Source organism: Emydura macquarii, unplaced genomic scaffold (assembly GCF_026122565.2).
Source record: "Emydura macquarii macquarii isolate MOO-44397 ecotype Brisbane River unplaced genomic scaffold, CSIRO-AGI_Emac_v2 contig_2369, whole genome shotgun sequence".
NCBI lineage: Eukaryota > Metazoa > Chordata > Testudines > Chelidae > Emydura > Emydura macquarii.
In genome coordinates, this window is record NW_027132506.1 from 2,628,845 (window position 1) to 2,651,871 (window position 23,027).

At 50.7% G+C, this 23,027-nt stretch overlaps 1 protein-coding gene across 1 annotated transcript in view; it reads left to right on the plus strand.

Moving 5' to 3' along the window:
* BSN (bassoon presynaptic cytomatrix protein) overlaps positions 1 to 23,027 on the plus strand; it is a 340,482-nt gene that overhangs the window by 238,886 nt on the left and 78,569 nt on the right. The gene's annotated exons all lie outside the window — the stretch shown is intronic.

A 23,027-nucleotide genomic window follows, 5' to 3' on the forward strand; every position in this document is an offset into this window, starting at 1 on the left:
CCAACACAGCCAAAAAGCATTATAAGAACACTGAAATTGTAGAATGGGTAATTGGGAATCTCTTCTACAAACTGCATCAAATGTTCTGCTCCTGCCCTGGAATTGGCAAACCAGTTTTCAAGCCAATCTAAGTATATGGATTTTAGAGAAGATGCAAAATTGAGCTTTAAACAAAAAGTTGGTTGCAATTTTCTGATACAGCTGTCACTGCTTTACAGTACTGTAATTGTAGTAACCACAGTTAGACTAGGCAGTTGTCAGTACACCAATTCACTTTCGTTATCCTGTGAGTGATAAAATACCCTGTGCAAACCCAGTGAATTCAATGAGGCTGTGGAGTGGGAAGTAAGCAATAAGAAAAGGGGTACTTCAGCCCCCTCTTTAATTCCATGTGAGTGTGTCTGCACATCCACAGCTTTTGAGAAGGAATTTATCCCTCTGCATCTCAGCTGTTTCGTTGCAGTTACATGGCAGCTCAAAATGTACTGCTGCCTGCTGTAATAATTAGGGCTAAGATCCATATCCAAGGGCACTCAGCACAGGTGTGCAAGGGCACGAGGACCTTCCCATTCCACTGGTGTCCACTGAGCAAGTACCAGTCACAATTGCAGCACCTTCTTGTGCCCCACACAGGGAATGGAAAGGAGAGACTGTGCCCCTGCACAGAGAAGGGAGCATCCTAAAGGACCGAGCAGACCTGGGAACACGGGGAGTGACTGCGCTTCTCCAAACCACCATTCCTCCTGGAGGTCCCCTGGGATGGAGCTGCTCCACTTGTCCTGATCCAGCCCTGTGCCTGTCTGGCACAACTGAGCCCTAAACATAGGGTAAAATCCTGGCCCAATTGAAGTCAATGGCAAAACTCCCATTGACTGAAGTGGGGCCAGAGTTTCCCCTGAAGACTGTTTCTTCATGTCTGCACTTCGGTCCCCTAGGTGAGCCTAGGAAAAAGGATTGCACTGATTGTGAAGGCTGCACTGAAAGAGCAGCTGACGGTCTACTGACCAGCAGAGTCTGGCTTTCCACAGGCCAGGAGATTAATGTCCGTTGTGAGGCCAGTGTCAAGGAGGGGCCTTCCCAGCCTCCCGGGACTTTGCTGTGTGCCAGTCATTTTTCGGTTGGTCTCAGTGAACTGGACTGCAGTGGCTGATATCCTGATGGCCTGGCTCTCTGCTGGTGTGAGCAGAGTTCCCTTTGCTGGCAGTGGGAGTGGCAGAATTTGGGATATAAAGTTGTGTTAGGCAGCCAGCCCTCAGCGTGGCAGTGATCCCTGAAGACACATTTTTGTGCCCTATTCCCGTATGGATTTTGTTAGCAGATGCTGCTGGCCCTTCTCTGAAGTGGATCTAGAAATAATCTGGGTAATAGATCCACAGCCTTTCCGTTTCAGTTACAGATCAATAGTAGCATTGTCCTTGGTGGGAGAAAACAGAAAACAACAAGGTTCCTGTCACATTTTATTCATATCAGTCCCTCTACAGATGGGCTTTGCCTCCCCTGGAACATAAGCCTTCAGACCCATGCACATCTCAGGGGATCTGTCATAGACTAAGGCTAGCCATGCTCCCTCATTGCCTGTGCTGCCAGGACCTCTCCACTGGCCACTGCCCAATTATGTTAATGAACTTCGGTTAACCCTCCATCTGTATTAATTTAGGAAGAAGGCTCCTGCCCACGCTCTGGCACCTCCCTAGCCCTGCAGAGACAGGAAGGGGGGATGATATTATAGAAGCTGTACTGCCCCACACGGGACTCCACCAGGCCCTCCTCCTTCTGCTTTCAGAGGCACAAGTGGAGACTTTATCTCCCCTGCTTATTATCCAGGTTTTCTGCCTGAGCTTGCTCGGCTTGTGGAAACAGTGACCAGTTCCAGAGAGCTCAGCATACCCCTGGCCCATTCTGTACCAAGTGTGCAATGATGTACAAGATCTTCTGACTAGAAGATTGGCCTTTGACGGCTCCTCTTGGGTTTCCAGAGACCCTCCTTACCCCCAACTCTGAATTGTACCTAGTAGCTGACCTGTGGATTTCAAGGCCCGAAGGGACCATCGTAATTAACTAGTCTGACCTGAACAGTGCAGGAGGAAAGGGAGGCAAAGAAAGATGAAGTGACTTACCCAGTGGCACAAGACAGCCAGGAAAGAGCCCCGGTCCCCCCCGTCCCAGCCCCTTAGCCATGAGATCAGCCTGTAAGCATAAGATGGGGAACATTGGCAAATAAAGGATTGGCCAGGACATTCCTGAAAGAAAACTGAAATGTCACACATTTACATTGGAGCTGGATTCCATTTTTGACAAGCATTCCATTTTCTTTCCCAGTCTGAAACAATGACATAGCAGTCTGTGGGGTTGGGAACATCTGATTCAGAAGCAAATGAGAGCAAATTCTGAAATAAAACAGACAAACGCCAGGGCTGCTCTTGCCTGTTCAATAGACTTTCCTTCCAATTCAGCAGTAATTAAATATTGCTGTGCTGAAAGGGCTTCTCACGGCCAGCCGAACCTGCAGCATGTTCTTAAGATGTTTATGTGACAAGCAAGCTCTGCGTTTCATGGGGAGTGGGGGAGAAGTGGTTCCAATGTGCTTACAGTCCATGGAGCTCACCAGCCTTTGCAGACCTGGTATCACCTGACCCCTGTGTCCGGAACAGGAGGACAGAAAAGGAGACACTGCCCACTTTCTCCTTGGTGCCCTCTCTTGAGCTGTGGGGTGTTTACCTCCTCCTTGTGGCACAGTGGGGTGCAGGTCCAGCCATGGCATTGCACCCACTTACTTCCTCTCTGAATCTGGCCCACATCTGCAGGGTGTCTCTTTTCCCTCAACACCTGAGTGCCTTGGGAGCATTCCCCTTTGAAGGCACTTGTCAATGCTGCTCCCATATGTGGCTGTTCTCTGCTTCTGGAGCAATGATGTTCTCTCAGATGTTTTACAGGCCCATTCCCTTTGTGACCCACAACGATGTGAGGAAGCAGTCTTCTCTTGGGTAAGAGCTGTCTCATTACACCATTCTCCAATGCAGAATTCAAAGGACCCAAAGCCCCATGTCTGCAAATACTCGGAGCTGGAAATTACTCGGAACAGCACCTTGGACAGCACCCTCCTTACTGCAGCCAGGCATTCTCTGGCAACTGTGGGTAGTCTTCATAGGGATAAAACCTCAGTAGTACGCAAGGTCTTGGAAAAATTTTTGGAAGAGAAAGTAATTAACGGTAATTGGGATAAAATTCAACCTGGCTTTACAAAAGGTAGAGCATGCCAGACCAACCTGATCTCCTTTTTTGAGACTATAACAGTTTTTTTAGACAAAGGGAATGCAGTGGATGTAATTTACCTAGATTTCCATAAGGCATTTACTACAGTTGCACATGGGGAATTATTCTTAAATTGGAAAAGATGAGGATTCATATGAAAATTGGAAGTTGGATAAGGAACTGGTTAAAGGGGAGACTACACTGGGTCATACTAAAAGTGAACTGTCAGGCTGGAGGGAGGTTACTAGTGGAGTTCCCCAGAGATCAGTCTTGGGACCAATCTTATTTAACCTTTTTATTACTGACCTTGGCACAAAAAGTGGAACTGTGCTAATAAAGTTTGCGGGTGATACAAAGTTGGGAGGTATTGCCAGTACAGAGAAGAATTGGGATATCCTACAGGACGATCGGAATGACCTTGTAAACTGGAGTAATAGAAATAGGATGAAATTTAATAGTGGAAAGTGCAAATTCATGCATTTAGGGACTAATAACAAGAATTTCTGTTATAATCTGGGGATGCACCATTTGGAAGTGACAGAGGAGGAGAAGGACCTGGGTGTATTGGTTGATCACAGGATGATTATGAGCTGCCAGTGTGATGTGGCCATGAAAAAAGCTAATGCAGGCCTAGGATGCATCGAACGAGATATTTCCAGTAGAAATAGGGAGGTGTTAGTACCGTTATACAAGGCACTGGTGAGACTTCATTTGGAATACTGTGTGCAGTTCTGGTCCCCCATATTTAAGAAAGATGAATTCAAACTGGAATAGAGTAGGTGCAGAAAAGGGCTACTAGGTTGATCCACGGAATGGAAAATCTGCCTCATGAGAGGAGACTCAAAGAGCTTGGCTTGTTTAGCCTAACGAAAAGAAGGCTGAGGGGAGATATGATTGCTCTCTATAAATACATCAGAGGGAGGGAGAGGAATTATTTAAGTTCAGTACGAATGTGGACACAAGAACAAATGGATATAAACTGGGCATCAGGAAGTTTAGCCTTGAAATTAGACGAAGGTTTCTAACCATCAGAGAAGTGAAGTTCTGGACTAGCCTTCCAAGGGATGCAGTGGGGGCAAAAAACCTAGCTGGCTTGAAAACTGAGCTTCATAAATGTATGGAGGGGATGGTCTGATGGCACAGCCTAGTTTGGCAATTGACTGATCTTTGATTACTGGTGGTAGATATGCCAATGGCCTGTGATGGGACATTTGATAGGATGGGTTCTGAATTATTACAGAGAATTCTTTCTTGTGTGTCTGACTGGTGTCTGACCCACATGCTCAGAGTTTAACTGATCGCCATATTTGGGGTCAGGAAGGAATTTTCCCCCAGGGCAGATTGGCAAAGGCTATGGGGGCTTTTACCTTCCTCTGCGGCATGGGGCACAGCTCACCTGCTGGTAGATTCTCTGTACCTTAAAATCTTTAAACCATGAATTGAGGACTTCAGTAACTCAATCATAGGTTAGGGGTCTATTACAGGAGTGGGTGGGTGAGGTTCTGTGGCCTGCATTGTGCAGGAGATCAGACTAGATGATCAGATTGAACCCTTCTGACCTTAGAGTCTACGAGTCTACATGCGGCTCAGCCACAGCTGGCCAGGGTCAGCAGCTCAGCTGCGGGGCTACCTATCGCAATGTAGACGTTTGGGTTCAGGGACCCTGGGAGGGGGCAGGCTGCAGTCTGAGCCCACCAGACACGGTGATTTTTTCAGCCCTGGAACCTGAACTAGCTGACTTCGACCAGCTGCAGGTTTTTATCCCTGGGTAGACGTACCCTGAGTCTGGAATGGGCAGGGTCCACGAGGCCCTAGTGACCTTCCACACAGCTCCTCTAGGGAAGAAAAACCTTGGTAGCATCCATCTTTTCGTGATGTTTCTCTCCCTCGTGTGGTAGCAAGGTCTCCTGGTTAGAGCGGGGGGGTCAGTGTGTGTGGGTTCCATCCCAGCTCTGCCACGGACACTGGGCAAGTTCCTGAGGCTAAGTAACCCTGGGATAACAACACTCTCCCTTTTAATATAGGAACATTGGTGTATATGGGATGAGCTCTGAGTGTGAGGTGCATGAGAGGGGCAAAGTACTACTCTTACTCCCATTCTCCAGCCAGCAGCAATGGGGCATAGGCGGATGGCATTGCCACCAGCACCGGACCCATGCCTGACGAGTGAAAGTTGCAGGGTCTAAAATCCCACTTTCAGAATCACTCTTGTTGGGGTGTAATGAGCCGACTTTGGAAACCACACCGCGCCTCCCAATTTCAGCGCTGGTCAAACTGAAGAGAGCCTTTCAAAGGGGTAAAACTGCGATGGGCATGTTTGGTCTGAGCCAGGCCGTTTCTCCAGGAGCTGTACTCTCTGCACCCTCTCCATGAATAGATTTACAAAAGAGAGGATCCGAGGAATAGCTTTCACTGTTCTTCTGTTAGCAGAACAATCAAACATCAAAAATGGAGAAAATGTCAAGCCCCCTATTCCTGGGCACCGCTGCGTAGGTAAAAATAGCCCTTCTATGACTCGAAGGGAGAAAGTGCTTCTGATCTATTAACGCAGAGCTCCTGCCAAATCCCTGCAGGCTTTCTGCCACTTCCATCCCCAACTGCCAGCTCCTCTTTCCCAGTAGGCCAGACTGGAAATGACGGCTTCTGCTGTGGATTTCACAAGACAAGCTTGTCTTGTTCTTTTCTGCATAGTGTGCTCTTTGGGAATGTATTTGTTAGGGAAGGGGAGTTCTTCCTTGTGAACCCAGTATTTTCTGATAACCTGGAGAAAAACCCTTAAGTGCTGTGGCTGGGGGAGTGATCACACATTCATTATACCAAGGAAAACAAAGCAGAACAATGAGGCTGTTGTAGGCCGAAGAATGGCCGAACTATGGTAATAATCTGCATTTACCAGCCAAATGAATTTATAGGTGAACTATATGTATTAGAAATTAGATGACTCTAAAGATGCTGAGGTGTTAAGGGATAAGTATAAAACTCAATTTGTACTAACTATAGTCCCTCTAGCAGCAAAGCATTTGTACTTTTAAGCGTTGAATGCCAGTACTGCAGTAGGTCCCAGAGTTTTTAGTTGCATAGTAGTTCACATTCTAGCTGTCTGCTTTCAAATGCTCGTAGGAATGTGAAACATTCACCCTTCGCACTGAAGTTGCCCACACTTGGTGTCTCCTCAGAGAGCTGGAGTTGGGGAGCCAGTTGCTCCTGTTTTGCTCTCTCTTGTATGGCACTGGGCATCCTGGTTCCTTTCTACGCTTCTGAATTTTCCCAAGGAGAGCAAGACTGTTTGGAGGAGCAACCTGATAATGGCTAGGGGGTGGGATGGGAACCTCTGCAGCAATGACCCCAAGAGAGGAGGGAACAAGGGTGGGCTTCTCTGCCATGAAGGCTGCTAGGCAGGGTCTCTGCTGTGATGACCTCCAGTAGGGGTTGGCCACTGACAGCTCCGGCTCTGGCCCAGCCCCAGCCACTGACAGCTCCGGCTCTGGCCCAGCCCCAGCCATTGACAGCACCAGCCCCAGCTGCAACCTCTGTCGGCCCCAGCCACTAACAGGTTCGGCCCTGGCTGCTGCAGCCAGGGGCTGAAGCCAAAGAAGTCACAAAGATCCCTTAAAGTCATGGAATCCATTACCTCGGTGATGAAATCTTAGCTTTAACGATAACTAGTAGTGTCCTAACAAGTCTTTCCCATGCTGAGTTTCTCCGAGTGGCTGATTGAAGGTGTGCTGTGGAAGCACAGAGGGCTTCAGTGCCAGTGTTCGTGCAGTCTTTGCTAGCAGTAAGCTGGGTTGGTTTTCATCTTTTTGACCCCTGATATGGTTGCTTTACCTGCTCCTGCTTCTTTCATCCCCACTGCAAGCTAAAGGACTCAGCAGGGTTTCTGTGTCAGAGGCTTATGAGGTGTGTGGCTCTTCTCCAAAGCCAATAGATGTGGGGCTTTCCACAAGACAGGAACATTGCATAAAGAGGTCTAGAGCTATATGTTTTTGCTGGAGAGCTTGTCAGCTTGTGAGCGTTCAGGTTAGCACCAGCACACACAGCAATGCTGCAGAGAAATGCTGAGGCAGGACAGCCTGAGCTGGAAGCAGTGAATTCTTCTCCTCTCTAAAGCCCTAAGAAGATACGTTATTCATAGCAGATCTGTTGTGCTTATTAGGAGCATCACCCTTCATAGTACTTCAAATGCCATTTATTTTATATACTTTAAGCAGCTCTGGGTGTGATATACCTGGACTAGTGCTGTAGCCGTGTTGGTCCCAGGATATTAGAGAGACAAGGTGGGTGAAAGAATATCTTTGATTGGACCAGCTTCTTCCTCAGATATGAGGAAAAGCTGTGTGTAGCTCAAAAGCTTGTCTCTCTCTCTGTCTCACCAACAGAAGTGGGTCCAATAGAGGATATTACTTCACCCACCTTGTCTCTCAAACACCTGGATACTATTATTCTATTTATGTATTGCCACAGCTGTGCGTTGGGTTTACAGGTAAAGGAAAACACTGCTACCTCAGCTGGGGCTCCTGGATGGAGGAAATTTTAAGAGGCTTGAAGGAGAACAAGATGGAGCCTGTCTGAGTGGCTTGGAAAAGGGATTCTGGCATGGAAAATCGCCTGGGAATGAGGCTGGGGACAGGAAGAGGGAAGTCCCGGATTTGGGTTGGGCTGAGCAAAGTGGATGCCGTGGGTAACCAACGCTAGTTTCTCATCTGATGAAGAACAGTGATAGATGGGATATTTAGTCCAGCTGGGAAGGGAGCTAGTTGGGATGTAGCTGCAATAGGTATAAGTGAAATCTGATCGTTCCTTCCTTTATGCCAGCACAAGAGGTCATTCAAGGAAATCAATGCCTGGTAAATTTAGAACAAATGCATCTTTCCCCAGCTGCTAGGCAGCCTTGTGGAGTTTGCAGCAGCAGGAGGTCACTGAGTTAAATACTCAGGCTGAGTGATGACATTTTATAGCCATACGTGCGAAGAGAAGGCTAATCAGCTCATGATTCAGTGCCTGCCAGGGTTTCAGGAGGAATTCCCCACCAATGCACCTTGTTCATTATGGGGACCAGCAGGGCGGGTGTCAGAGCAGCCGAAGAGGCAGCTCACAGGAGGCCTAGTTTGTGCAAATGAAATAGACCCTGTCTGCGGCCTCATGCACATTTTACAGCGGTTTTGAGCAGCTAAAATAACCCCATTGAGACCCATTTTCAAGCCATTTCCATGTGGCTTAAATCCTCACACACCAAAACCAGAACCATTTCTGACCCCAAAACAATAGACAGTACAGCTCTTCTGTCTGTGAAGCTCCCAGTCCTAGCTGTACATCGCAGCCTGACTCAGCCTCTCCTAGCAGCATGATGGACACCAGGAGCTCATGGCTGCGGGGCCATTTCAGGGGGCCCTGTGCACCTATCACAGTTTTCCCTTTTCTCTGAAGCGGCATATCCCGGCCACTGCTGCGGATGGGATGGTGCTGGTCTGATGTGCTGAGCACTATTGTAGTGAGTCCTCGGTTTTGGGTGGGGTACCAGGTGGGGTACAGGGCTGCTGGGACTCCATCATCAGCTGGACATGCAGAGATGTCACTCTCACCGTGGGTGCTTTGAGAAATGACTACTCCTTGGTGTTTTCACCTGGGCAACCTTCCCTGCCTGGGACTCCCCTCCCCCCTTTCAAAGTCCTTTTGTCTTCCAGACGACCCTTCAGTTGAATGGGAGTGGAGCCCCGTGATGATGTCACTCCCCTTCTTTTATAGTCCATTCTAGCTTGCTAGAACAGTCCATGCATGTAACGTGGGGCTGTTCCCTATTGGTCAATCAGTATCCCATTGTGTACATACTTTCTTGGTGAAGTCTCCAGGGGTGGGAGTTGAGAGAGCAGATCCTCCTTCATGGGCCTTTAGCATGTCTGGCCACTTCCTTGTTGTACCTGACAGTCTGGTTTAGGTGGTTCCCACCTCACAACATGTTCTAGTAGAATTTACAGTATTTTATAGCTTCCCATATTTTGGTAGCACATACAATCCAACAGGATATTAATGTTTAGCAGATCAAGACTTTTAAAATAATACCAGACAAGATGTACCTTATACAGAACATATCATAATTATATGACATTGATGAATACAGAGTTTTTGGGGTGTTGTTTTCTGACACAGGGTATTACACCTGTCACCACCCCAGATCAACTGCACCTTAGATCTCACCCCAAAGACAACACTTGTAAATTCTATGCAGATTTATTCATAGGAAAGAGAAACAAGAGAGTTACTTACAATGTTAAAGCAGGTAAACATATATACACAAATGAGTTTCAATCTTAAATTTCAAATGTTCATAGAAGCTTCTATCAGCAGCAAACGCTATATGTCCTTTAGGGCTAACAAAAGCTAAGCACTGGGGATCCCTTACTTATGCCTGGAAACCATGCCCTGCAGAGTCCAAACAACACAGATATTCTCAGTTCCTTCTGTTTGGGGTTTGTATTCCCCTCCTGCCATGTGCTCTGGGCTGCAATCTCAGCTGATGGGAGGAATTCACTTACATGACCCATTTTCATGGTGGAAGAGCAGAGCAACAAACATCTTTTGTCCTCTTTAATGTTCCACAATAGTCCATCTGAGGTTGATGGGCTTTCCCTGTTCGGCAAGACATAATACCTTTTGCTAATGTCTCTCTCCTGTCTGGTGATTTACACAGTTATAGAGGTGTACACCACAAATGCTTAAATATTGCCTTACAATATACAAATGCTTATAAATGAGATTAATGCAGGCAGCAACTCCCAAGCATTCAATAAAATCTAAACCAGTTTGGCTTATCTCTGTGTTAGTATTGTTAAAATAGGTTTTAGGATTATACATTCTTATAACCCTAATACCTATTTTAACAATACTAACACAGAGATGAGCCAAACTTGTTCCAGCTAGGTATTTGTCAGGGTTCAGCGAAGACATGGGGATCCTGACATGAGCTGGCACTTGGTCTGCCAGCATCACACCATTCACGATGACTTTGATAATCTGAAAGTGCACTGGCTCTCTGCCAGATGAATGATCTAACTGTGTGTGTGTGGGGAGGGGAGGAGGCATTGAACCAGAGCCTTCCTTCCATTGGCTATGTGCTAGGATGATTTCTTCCAGGGAGAGAGGCCAGATACCTCTTTCCCTGCCCTCCCTACCATTTCAATGACTCACAAAGAGAGTGGAGGCCATTTTATTAGGTCTTCTCTCTTCCAGGCCTGGTCCTCCAGTCTGCTGAAACTGAATATGGGGTACTTCTGGTGACACTTCCAGTACACCTCAAGGTGAACATTCTCATACAAGGCACTTATCCAGTTCAAGGTTAACCTCATGATCTGGCGCTACTTCATCAGTGGAAGCTTCTTGCTCCAGGTTGCCAGCTACTGACGGGATGTCCTGCAACATGGATGTCTTTATTTTACAGGGTTTAAAGGATCTAGGGATTAGCTTCCTAAAAGTGCAGATAGCAGCCCTCTTGGTTGCTAGGCCCAGTGGCAAGCTGTGTGCTAGAAGCACACTTTACACATTACTGCTACATTTCCCAACCCTGCTGAGCAGGCCTCTTTTCAGAAACATTGCAGCATTGCCAGCTCTCGCGATTTTATCATGCGTCTTGTGATATTTGATGGGGGTGCTTACAGCCCCAGCTCCTGGAGTTGGGTGAGCATGGGAGAACCTCAGCTTTCATTCTTTTTAAGAAGGATGTTTCTAACCCTCATGGCAGCAGAGAAAAGCTTGGAAACATGACCTGAATGCAGTCTAGAGGTTCTGAAACCAGAGGCAAATACAAAGAAACCATTTAAAAAACAGATCTCATTTTTAAGCCAACCCTTTGATTTTATGCAGCTGGACTCATGACTGTTGAACACCTGAAGCTGGCAATGTGACGTTGCCCTTCAGTGGGACTCTTCGCTGAGCACTGGGCCTCGCTCTTTGAAAGTTTCCTTTCAGTTACTCACTCAGAAGGTTATTTTTTGTTGCAGTTGCTTCAGCTTGGAGAGGAAGGATTTGCAATCCCTAAGCCTGCCATTTGTTTATAGATAGAGCTGCTTGCTGTCTTTCCTGAGATTTTTTAGCAAAGGCTAATTTGGAACTCCATGTCTCAGCCTCTCTCCCTGCCTGCTCACATCCAGTCCGCAATCTACAGGTGTCAAAAGTGGGCCTTAGTTTTATCTGAACTCTGTGCAGCAATTTGAGAAGCCTGAGAACCATTTCCTTGCTCCCATATTTACAGAACTTGCAGACTCTGCTTTTTCTCTTCAGTTAGTGGCCAAGGTTTTCAGCAGGTGGGTGATCAGCGTCTTCTGAAACCCAGCCACTTTCAGGTGCTTGAGGATGGGTTCCTGCAAAATTGAGGCACCCAGAACCACAAGTCACTTTTGAAAATCTTGGTCAGTGAATTTGTAGCACTGGAATATCATGAAGGAGGGCATCCTTCACTCTTACCATCAAAAGACGTTCAGCTAGACCCGTTGCCTTCTCCTGGGATAGAAAGGCTAAAGAGTCAGCCAGCAGTCTTTGGTGTAATCCTCACTAGTTCATTGCATTTACACTCTGGACCTGTTTTCTATGTCTAGGCTGGATGTTGGTTGGTAGGTGCTTCAGTGGGAAGGTGCTGCAAACACATCCAGCAGATGCTGAGGAAGGCTGTCCTAGTCATGGGAAGAAATGAAGCATGAGAAAGAGAAGTTACTTACCGGTGATGAGTTTTATCAGATTTTTCCTCTTCCCATAGCCTTCTTCCTTCCCTTTCATCCCCATTGTCTGCTCCTGTGACTGGATCTGAGATGTGTGTTTTCCTGCTTTTGAATTGAACTGAGCAAGAAGTGGGTGGGCAAGACTATCTATACCCCCTGTGACTGGCAGTCTCCAGTCGCCTTTTTACTGCCTCCTGGCTGGAGCTGTAATGCTCATTGTTACATCTGTTCTTTCTGGTTGGATGAAGCAAGATGACGCCAGCAGGAAAAACATCATCCTGGTAAGTACATTTTAGCATCACAGACCCTTCCCATCCCCCTCTTAGATGCTGTTAATTTGGAGCACGTTTTATTTCTACTGATACCAAGAGACTAGTGCCCTGCAGGGAGGGCAAGTGGCCTTACAGAAATCACAGGGGCTGAAACCTTGTCTATATGGCTAGAGCCCTTTACACAGTGTAAGTCACACTTAGCAGCACTAACCTGTTCTGGTTCTAGGGGAGACGGTTAAAACAAAGCTAGTGCGGGTCTATACCTTAGCAGGATGTTAGTGGGGAGTCAAGTCTACATAGATAAGAAGCATTGGGAGTGTTGGAAAGAGGGTAGGTCAGAGGACAGAGCACTGGGAACAGAGAGCACTGTAACCAAACTAAAGGTTTGAAGAGGTTTTCTTTGGTGCTGTAGTCTTTGTTACAGTCTCAATCAACCAGGCTTGGCCCATAAGGCTGGCAATAGTTCGTCAGATCATTGATCTATCTAGACTGGTGTGTTTGAAATGAGGACACCATGCTGTAGGGATACGAGCAATAACCCCATACTCAGTTACTATCACGCTGCCTCATTGTGGGTATTTGAGCTAACAAAATCTAACAGAGTCTCTAGGAAGCAGACAGGTTAGCTGCATGTTTGGAAGTTTTCCTCACCATTCCTTTGTTCATACATACAGGACATGCTGACTGTAAGGCACGTAACTCCAGTTTTGAAGCAACTGTCACAAAGTACTTTGAGGAAATATTGCAAAACACCAACAGAGAGGATTTCTTTGCTACCAAAATAATCTCAAACAAAACGCACACAACTAAGAGCTGTGGAAATGTGCTTCTAAACCTGTCCTCAGGGAATCTTCAGCCATTTCCCAAACCACCAAAGATTGCACTGATGCAAGCCTGACTGTTCCCAAGTGCACGGAAGATGCTGGGTCAATAATTTGTCTAGTTATGCAAATAGGTATGTGCAGTTTGCTGAATACCCACAGCATTCTGGCTACATCCTTTAACGTATGCCATATTTGGGGATCCATCTAATTTTACAGATTAGCAGGGCACATTTATTTGCCTACTTTCTTTCAACACCTCTCCTCAGTCTTCATGTCCCTCTATTTGTTTCCATCTTCCATAATCAGAGCAGAAACAATACTGTTAGGAAGCATTTTGCTTTTCCAATGAACAGGGCAGTCTTTCAGGGCTGGAAATAGCAAAGGGCTCTAAGCACATGCATTTTCTAAAAATAGTCCCTGGCTGGAAGAAGCTGTTGTTCCTCATTATACCCATTGTCTTAGCTCTGGATGGGTGGCATGTACGGGTAGTTAAGACGATGGTGATTGTCAAAGACACTGTTTCATTAGATTCTGTTGCAGAGCAAAGCAAGGTGGTAATGCCTCCTCAACTCTGTGTGTCTCCTGTGAAATTGCTATTCAAGACCTCTCATTAGTCCAGACTGTTATCCTGCAATGGCTTTCTAAAGCCCTGTGTGGAGCATGGGATTGGATAGTTCCAACTGGGTCTCTCACTATTATTTTCATGCTGTAAAATGTTGCCACTGCAGATTAACAGAACAGTATTTGTGAGGAAAACTCACCCAAGACACTTGGAGAAAGAAGCTGTGTGTAACGTTCCCCTCCACAATCTGGACCGGTATATCGCTGTGTCACCCCAATACCCCACTCCTGGAGCCAGCCTTGCACTTGCCCTGTTGTGTGAACCCCCATTAATGGGTCAGTTCACTCATAACCTCTTGCAGATAAGCGGCTCCTATTATAGTGAGTGAGTGCGTCCGGCCAGTCACTCAAGGGATTATGTGATGGTGTGATCCCCAGCCAACATCCCCACTCCTAGATGCAACCCTAGGAACGGCTGTTTTACAGAGTTCAGTGCTGCCGTCTGGACTCTGCAAGCTCATTGGCTAGTCACTTTATCAAAGAAATTGCTATGCATCAGCTCTGTCACTCTAAATGAAGTCTCTGCACACTTCCTAACCACATGCACTGCTTTAGATAAAACAAACAATTAAGTTTTATTAAGTACAGAAAGATTTTAAGCGATTATAAGCCAGGATAGTATGAGTCAGATTGATCAGGAAGAAAATAGAGGAAATCGCATTCTGAACTAAACTTAAAATTTCAGTAGCTTTTCTGTCTTTGATATTATCTTATCACAGGCAGGCTGAGCTGATTCCTTTGGCAACTCCTCCTTCCCAGCCCCCTGTGAGCAGTCTCTCAGTTGTTTGTTGTTGCTTCGTACATAGATTCCAAGGGAGAGCTCTAGAGACAAAATGCCTCTGCCTTTAACATGTTTGCTCGTCACCCCCTGGGGTCAGGAGATTGGCCATGTCTGGCAATGGGCATGGTTCTATCTTCGAGTGATTGCTCATATCCATTCCAATATAGGTGAGTGCACACCCCGTGCACTGGTTCCCAGAACTTTTTTGCCTCTAGCAAGCCCCGTAGGGCCGGCTCTGGCGCCCCCTGGAGTGCCGCGCTCATGTCGCGGTATATCAGGCGCCACCGGTCCTGAGGGCCCTCAGTTCCTTCTTTCCATCTGTTGACGGTAGCTGGAACGTCTGCCCCTTGCTCTTCAGCCAGCAGCAATCCCTGTTTTTCTAGTTGTTGTTACAGTTGAGTTAAGTATAGTAGTTAAGTAATTAGTGAAGTAGTTAGAGTAGTACAATAGATAGTTTGCCCTTCGGGGCTTAGGGTTGAGCCATGCCTGGCTCAACCGGTTTTAAGGCCTGTGCTGCCTGCAGCAAGGCCTTTCCGGTGAGCGATCCTCACGACTGCTGCCTCTGTTGCCTCGGGGAGCAGCACCTTAAGGATAAGTGCCGGATCTGCAAGGCCTTCAAACCTCGCACACAAAAGGAGAGGGACGCACACTTACAAGCCATGCTCATGGAGTCCGTGCTCCGGCCAGACTCAGAACCATCTCGCTCCCCCGCGGCACGGAGTGTATCCTCGGTACACAGCGCACTGCCGGCACCGGGACAGTCGGTACAGCAGTCGGCCGTGCCGAAAAAGAAGAAGCAGCAGGGTGCCGCTCAAATGGACTCTCCCATGCCACCGGTACAGCTGGGGGTTACGAAGGAGAGTACTCCGGCACCGGCATCTCCTCGCAGGGAGCCTCCCCCGACTCCTGGGGGTGGAGGAGTGCCCCTGCAAGGGACGTTGACGCCGGAGGTGTTCGCTGCAGCACGCACCCTCATGGCCATGCCTCCATCCCCCCCTCGGCCGAGGGCGCAGGGACCGGCGTCTCGGGGTAAACCCGCACAGGGTGGCCCCGCTGGGTGGTGGACACAGGAGTCCAGGTCTCCCCCCCAGACGGTCGAGGAGGGTCGAGAGTGCGGGCTCCCCTCCCAGCTCCGACACTGGGTCATCGAGCTCCTCGACACTGTGGCACCGAGGGCGGTCTCAAGGCTCCGGCACGGGGCGACGCCGTTCCGGTTCCGCCTCGCACAGGGGTCGCGGCTCCGGCACCGCAAGGGGATCGATCTTCGGGATCCCGCACCAGGGCACCGAGCACACAATAGCACCGGTCCTGCTCCCGAGCATACGCTCCGGCGCGGATCCCGGCTGCCAAAAAGACTGGAGGCACTCGGCGCCGGTCCCGATCCCCGGAGTGTAGCCCGGCACAGACGCGAGCGCCCGACCGCCACCACACCGGGCACTGTTCCCGCTCCCTAGATGCCGACAGGGAGGCACGGCACCGGTCTCAATCCCCGGCACGCAGCCCAGCATGGATCCCGGTAACCCAAGAGTCCTGGGGCACTCGGTACCGCTCCCGATCCCCGACACACCACTCAATGGCCAAGGTCCAAAAACACGCTCAGCGCCGATCCCGATCCACTGCATGTAGCCCGGCGCCGGTGTGCAGTCTGGTACAATTCCCGGTGCCTGAAGGGACCCCGGCCTCGCGGCACCGGTCCAGATCCCCGGCCCGCAGCCCAGTACACCCACCTTCCGACACCTGGCGTGCCCAGCACTGATCCAGGTCCCAGTCCCACAGTCAGCTGGAGGACTCTCACAAGGGCCGACGATGGTCCCAGTCTCCGGTGCGCGGCTGGGAACGGATCCCGATGCCTGACCACTGCCGGCGCCGTCACTCCCCATCCAGCGCCGTAGAGCGCCGGCAATGCTCCCGATCCCCGGCCCGCAGCCCGGTGCTGAGCCCGGCACCGAAAGCCTTGGCACCAAGGGAGCCCTCGGCACCGCGTCATCGCTCTCACTCTTTGGAGTCCAGGCGGGGGCGCAGTCCTGATGGTCGGCACCACTCCAGGTCTCCCAGGGGCAAACGCCGTTACAATACCTCGGTGCCTCGGCAGTGGTTGTCCATCTCCTCCAGCCACTCACCCCCCCGCCGGCATGGCGGGCACCGCCAGGACCGCTCCTCTTCCTCTTGGAGCAGGTCATCGGGGAAGACCGGTAAGGACCGCAAGTCCCGGTGGCACTGGTCCCGTAGCTTGGGGCCCATCCACACCGGGGCCGTCCCCGCATGGCCTCAGTGTCCCTGGCAATGGCCCTACTGGGATCCCTGGGGAACTCAGACAGCCCAGGATACGGTGTCGGTCCCCTCCTCGACGGCCCACCCGCCACCGCCCCCTCTGAGCCAGCCGGAAAAGGGCCATTCCTCCGGGGAGGAATCTGACCCCCAGGAGGGTCCCTCTACGGGGCTCCTCCCACAGTCCTCCTCCTCCTCCCCGGACGATACAACTGCCAGGGATCGCAGGGTACCCCTCCCTGACTTTAAAGCTCACCAAGAGCTACTTAAGAGGGTGGCGGACAACTTGAACCTAGAGCTCAAGGAACTCTCCAAAGAGGAGGCCCCCCCTCTTGGGGTATTGGGGTTGGCAGGGCCATCCAGGATCACCCTCCCTGTGCATGAGCGGGTCCTGAAACTTGTTAAGGCCCTCTGGCAGACCCCTGCCTCTGTTGCCTCCACTTCCAAAGGTGCCGAACGGAATTATTACGTTCCGGCAGAGAGGTTCTAGTTCCTTTATAATCATCCTGCTCCGGGGTCGCTGGTGGTGGATGCCGCCAACCAGCGAGACAGACAGGGGGCCCAGGCAAATACCCTCAAGAACAAAGACAACAAAAAGTTAGACCTCTTCGGCAGAAAGGTCTATTCTACAGGGGCCCTGCAGCTGAGGATCGCAAATCACCAGGCGCTCCTCGGCTGCTACCACTTGAACCTCTGGTCCTCCCTCCAGAGGTTCATGCAGGGTTTGCCTCAGGACCAGGCAGCAGACTTCGCCACCCTCCTTCAGGATGGCGTGACGGTGGTGGGAGTGGCCTTGCAGTCAGCCAGTGATGCGGCGGATGCCGCTGGTAGGGCGATGGCGTCGGGCATTGTTATGCGTCGGTGCTCCTGGCTCCAATCATCAGGGTTGTCGCAAGAGGTCCAGCAGTCAATCCAGGACCTGCCATTCAACTGCTCTGGCCTCTTTTCTGACCGCACGGATGACAAGCTGCATGCCCTGAAGGACTCCAGGGCCACCCTGAAGTCTTTGGGGCTGTACACACCGCAGGCCTCCAGGCGTCAGGCATGACCACGTCCCCAGCGTCAGCCCCAGCCAGCACCGAGACCACCTCCCCGACCCACTCAACCCAGGAGGGGTCGGGACAGATACAGGGCGTCTAATCACCGGGACCGCCAAGGCCCCTCGGCGGGTCCCCAGCAAGGGCCCCCCAAGGGAAATAATAAGAAACAATTTTGATGGTGCGCACGAGGGTGGCACCTCCCCTATCCTCCTGGATCTAAACTTTCCCTTTGCGTACAGACTGAGGCCGTACTTCGCAGAGTGGCAGAGCATTACCTCCGACCGTTGGGTGCTGGGTGTAGTGCACAGAGGTTATGCCCTGCAACTCTCGGCCTTCCCCCCGAACTCTCCCCCTACCCCGTCCCTCTTCAGGGACCCCTCTCACGAACATTTCCTCTTTCAGGAGGTGAATTCTCTTCTCCTCAGAGCGGTGGAAGAGGTTCCTCCTCTGGAAAGAGGGAAGGGGTTCTACTCCCGTTATTTCCTCATTCCCAAGGGGGGCCTGAGGCCCATTTTGGACCTTCGCCATCTGAACAAGTTCATCATGCACCTCAGATTCCATATGGTTTCCCTAGCCTCCATCATTCCTGCTCTAGATCCAAGAGACTGGTAAGCTGCCCTCAACCTAAAGGACGCCTATTTCCATATTTCTATCCTCCCCGGTCACAGAAGGTTTCTCCGGTTTGTGGTAGCTGGCTGCCACTACCAGTTCTCGGCCCGACCCTTTGGCCTCTTGTCCACCTCCAGGATTTTTACAAAGTGCATGGCGGTGGTGGTGGCCCACCTGCACCGCAGAGGGGTTCAGATCTTCCCCTACCTGGACGATCGTCTGATCCAGGGCAGGTCCAGGACCCATGTGAGGAACAGCCTGGCACTCACCTTCGCAACATGCACCAGACTGGGGCTGCTCATCAACGAGCAGAAGTCCACTCTCACCCCGGTGTAGCGCATAGACTTTATCGGGGCCACCCTGGACGCCATCCAGGCCAGAGCCTTCCTCCCACAGCCTCGCTTTGAGGCAATGGCTGCCATAATCAGCGATCTCCACAGGTCCCCCACGACGACAGCCAGGCACTGCCTTCAGCTGTTGGGACACATGGCGGCATGCACGTATGTGGTAAGGTTGGCTTGCCTGAAGCTCAGGCCTCTCCAGGGGTGGCTGGCCTCAGTATACGCACCAGCCAGGCACTCGTTGAGCAGAGTGGTCACTATCTCCACTCAGGTACTGTCCTCCCTGGATTGGTGGAGGGACCCAGGGGAGGTACTGAAGGGTGTTCCCTTCAGAGACTTGACACCCTCGATAACTCTTATTACGGACGCCTCAGATGTGTGTTGGGGGGCCCACATCAGCAGCGACGTCAGCACCCAGGGGCTCTGGTCGGCGCAGGAGCAGTGCCTCCACATCAACGTCCGGGAGCTCAGGGCAGTCCATCTGGCCTGCAAAGTGTTCCTCAGATTCCTGAGGGGAAGGATGGTACAGGTCCTGACGGACAACACAGCAGCCATGATTTACATAAACAGGTGGGGGGGCGCGCTCCTTGGCCTTTTGCCAGGAGGCTATTCGACTTTGGGACACTGCGGTGAGGCACGACTTCCGTATATCTGCCTCTCACCTCCCGGGGGTCAGGAACAACGAGGCGGATCGCCTCAGCAGGTCGTTTCTACCCCACCATGACTGGTCACTGCACCTGGAGGTGGTGACGTCCATTTTCCGCAGGTGAGGTCTTCCCCAACTGGACCTGTTCACATCGTCCTGGAACAGGAAGTGCCCGAGATTCTGATCGCTCCGGGGGCACGAGCTGGGATCCATTTCTGATGTGTTCCTTGAAGATCAAGAGGGACAAAGTGGACATCATTCTGGTCGCCCCAGCCTGGCCGAGACAGCATTGGTTCAGCATGCTGCTGGACCTGTCCATCGCCACGCCGATGCCGCTCCCGAGGCATTAAGACCTGCTCTCACAGGACCAGGGTCACCTGCTGCACCTGGACCTGGACTCACTCCACCGGACAGCGTGGAGACTCTGTGGCTGACAGAAGGAGAGAGAGCCTGCTCGGTGCAGGTCCATCAGGTTCTGCTAGGTAGCAGAAAACCTTCCACTTAGGTGGTGTACCAAGCCAAGTGGAAGCAGTTTACCTGTTGGGTGGAGTCCCGGGGTATCCCACCGACCTGCTTGCCCATATAGGCGATCTTGGAGTACCTGCTCCACCTGACGCTGCAGGGATTGGCCCTGGCTTCCCTCAGGGTACACCTGGTGGCTATCTCGGCCTTCCACCAGCCGTTGGAGGGGAGATCGCTGTTTTCGCACCCTATGTCTCTCAGGTTCCCCAAAGGGGTGGAGCGGCTGTATCCGCAGGACCATGACCCAGTGCCTCCCTGGGATTTGAACCTGGTCCTCGCCACACTGACAGGACCCCCCTTCGAGCCGATAGCTACATGCCCACTCCTCATCCTCTCCTGGAAGGTAGCCTTCCTGGTGGTCATTACATCGGCTAGGAGGGTCTCTGAGATTAGAGCCTTGACCTCGGAGCCCCCCATACTGTCTTCTATAAAGACAAGGTGTGGCTGAGACCCCACCCGGCCTTCCTGCCTAAGGTGGTGTCTCACTTTCACTATAACCAAGATATCTTCCTCCCTGTGTTCTTTCCTAAACCTCACGCTTCGGAGGAGGAGCGGAGATGGCACTTGCTGGACATCAGACGAGCCCTGGCCTTCTACATCGAGCGGACCAGGCCGTTCCGGAAATCAACGCAGCTGTTTGTGGCAGTGGCGGACCGGATGAAGGACTCACCTGTCTGCACCCAGCGCATCTCCACCTGGATCACCGCCTGCATCAGGACCTGCTACGAGCGGGCGAAGGTGCCACTTCCAGTAGCTGTGACTGTGCACTCAACCAGAGCCAAGACCTCATCCGCAGCCTTCCTGGAGCGTGTGCCCCTGCAGGACATCTGCAGAGCAGCAACCTGGTCCTCGGTCCACACCTTCACGTCCCACTACGCCATCGTGCACCAAGCAAGAGAGGACGCGGGATTCGGCAGGGTCGTGCTGATGAGAGTAGCTTGCCGCTGACTCCTACCCACCTCCAAGGTATGGCTATTGAATCACTTATAATGGAATGGATATGAGCAATCACTCGAAGATAGAAAACAGGGTTACTTACCAGTAACTGTTGTTCTCCGAGATGTGTTGCTCCTATCCATTCCACACCCACCCTCCGTCCCCGCTGTCGGAGTGGGCAGAAAGAAGGGACTGAGGGCATGACCCTCACTGTGCTTGGTGTTTGCCTGGATCTATTCAAGCCAGGTGAGACACTTTGGGAATATTGCCCAGAGGTTTACATCTATACATATGACATTGCAGAAAACATACGACCATAACAAGAATGTTCAGCGTGTCATGAGCATTCCAAAAACACCTTACACGACACATTTTGCATTAAACAATACACAGTTACACTATAAGGGTGAACATGAATGCTACACAAATCACACCCTAAGGGTATACATGGAGTACAGCGTGTCACACTGTGCCCCTCAGTACACTCCATATTGCTACCAGAAGATGGGCTGAAGGGCTCTTGGATGTGAATGGCCAGTGGAGAATGACAAAGCCTTCGTCTGGCTCTCACTTCTTCACTGAGGCTGGGTTTGGGGGATCCTGAGCTTGGTAGAGCTGTTCTTCCTGTGCCCAGCACATTGCTTGCAGAGTAGCAGCACTCAACTGGCCTGGGGACAGCTTGCTGGAAGTTCTGACTCGGGTCTTCATAATGCAGTAGGGATGCACCAGCATGGTCGTGAGGCCCGAGTTCCCATTGCAGTGTGGACCCTCAAGTGAGGGCTTGGAAACAAAAGTCCACAAGCCTGGCTCCCACAGACCCAGGCTTAGTGTGCTGTGTAGACATTTCCTGAGAGGGCAGGGAAGGCACCTCTGAAAATTGTTATCTCCAAAAGTTAAAATTGTAGGAAGAGATTTGCTCTTTTCCAGACAGAGCAAATACACTGACAGCTGCAGAGCTGGGCTGGCAAGGACAAGGAGCACAGGCTGAGGTCACTTGGAGGCTGGACTGGGGCAGCAATGCTGTCCAGCTGCAGAGCAAATGCAGATGAAAACCATGGCAAGACCATTGGCCATGTGCACTGCCACTGCCCATTTCCTGTAGGGGATCAAGAAACTCACCTGGCCTATTTCCTAGTGCAATGGCCTGGTGCAAAACACGCTGTTGCTCAGGTTTCCTCTACATTCACTGAGAAACCAAACCCTTGGAAAAGGTGCCCATGAATCAGGTGATTTGTAGGTTCAGCAATAAGACCTGTCCACAGCTGCATATGCACAATTGAACACACCCAGCTGGGCAGGCACCTAGCTATTCAGGCACATGTGGAATTCTCTGCAATTGCTGTGCAGGTGTGTGGATACAGATGTGTGCAGGCCAGATGATGGAAAAGGCAGCCTTTTGTGCATCTGTTTGTCCATTTCTGTCGCTCCCATCACCATGGTAACCTTCTCCATTACAGTGGGTTATTTTTACTCCCAATTCCTGCTGCACCATCAGTCCCCTGGGGGAGCACAGCTCGCTCCTTCTCAGCAGGAGCACGTTATAATCATGCGAACAAACTTCACTACACGGCAGGAACTAATGGAGCTTCTTGAAAAGCCGAAATCCTCAGCAGCGTTAATTGCCCCATTATCTGATGCTAGCACAGAGTAACGGCAGCTGCAGGTCCCCTAGGAGCCATTTAGAAAGTAAATCCAAACAAGCACTGCGGTGACTTCCCCATGGGGTGCCAGGCCAGGAGGGGGTGCAGCCTGCTGCCCAGCGCCTCCAGCAGCCTCTCAAGGGCTCCAAAGGAAATGCTGTTCAGGGCTTTTCATTCCAAAGGACATAGCAGCATGGCATCCTGATGCTAGGGGCGATGGTCCCATGGCTCCTGCAGGTGCTGTAGGCAGAGAGCACCAACACCCAGAAGAGAGCAGGAGCCAGATGGAAGCTTTTTGTCTCTCTAGATAATGCCGACAGGTGTGTGATCATTCTGTGACACACTGTACCCCATGTACACCCTTATGGTGTGATTGTATATCATTCATGTTCACCCTTACAGTGTAAGTGTGAATTGTTTAATGCAAAGTATGTTGTGTAAGGTGTTTTTGGAATGCTCATGACATGCTGAACATGATTGTTATAGGAGTGTGTTTCTTGCAGTGTCATGTGTATGGTTATGAAGCTCTGCTATGTAATATTCCCAAATATGTGTCTCACATGGCTT